The sequence below is a fragment of the Echinops telfairi genome, unplaced genomic scaffold (assembly GCF_000313985.2).
Source record: "Echinops telfairi isolate 266 unplaced genomic scaffold, ASM31398v2 ScPeMD7_7458;HRSCAF=8496, whole genome shotgun sequence".
Classification (NCBI taxonomy): domain Eukaryota; kingdom Metazoa; phylum Chordata; class Mammalia; order Afrosoricida; family Tenrecidae; genus Echinops; species Echinops telfairi.
In genome coordinates, this window is record NW_022111358.1 from 2,250,593 (window position 1) to 2,251,409 (window position 817).

At 59.4% G+C, this 817-nt stretch overlaps 1 protein-coding gene across 2 annotated transcripts in view; it reads right to left on the bottom strand.

Annotated features, from left to right (window-relative positions):
• Window positions 1-817, bottom strand: part of RPH3AL (rabphilin 3A like (without C2 domains)) — a 133,213-nt gene that overhangs the window by 104,036 nt on the left and 28,360 nt on the right. The gene's annotated exons all lie outside the window — the stretch shown is intronic.

An 817-nucleotide genomic window follows, 5' to 3' on the forward strand; every position in this document is an offset into this window, starting at 1 on the left:
ATTATTTTCGTGGCTACTTCATCACTGTCATGTTGCTACTCTGATGAATCAGCCGGCCCCTGGGAAAGGGTTGTTTGACCCCCAAAGGAGTCGCAACCCACAGGTTGAGAACCGCTGCCCTAGACTAAGCGGGCAGCCCCCGGCGGCGTCCTCCTACCACCACGACAGCACAGGCCCGTGTACAGGCCCACCTGGGAGACCTCCCGGCGTTCTCTTGGGGGAGCCTGGCAGTGCTGTGGGTTCGGTGCTGAGCTGCTAACCAAACCACAAGGTTGATAGTTCAGACCCACTATGCGCTCCTTGAGAGAAAAGTGTAAAGATGTGCCGTTGTGGAAACCCTATAAAGGGGTCACTATCAGTCGGATCAGAATGGACTCGACGGTGGGCAGTTTGGCCCTTGGGTTTTTATCCGACGATCAAAGGCACGAATGCATTATGAAACAGTTTGAACTACCGGGCAGTTACCAGAATAGGACAGACACACGAACCGAGCACGCGCTGTTGGGAAAACGGCAGGCACCGACGGACTTGCTGGACGCAGGGCGGCCACACACCTCCCCCAGGTTACAAACACGCCGTGTGCGATGCAGTTGGGTGCGACAAAGCGGGGGGGTGCAGCTCGCTTCTCCCCATCAGGTCCTGGCGCTCAGGGGCCACGTTGGGGTCTTGCTTGGGCGGGGCAGCAGATGCCTGGCACGCAGTGGGTGACTAACAGGCGCCTGATGGTGGGCTGCAGGGACGTCCCTCACTTCGGGGGAAGGCACTCTCTCGAGCAGCCCAGAGGGGCCCTTGGGCACAGCTCCCTGCTCTGCAGTCC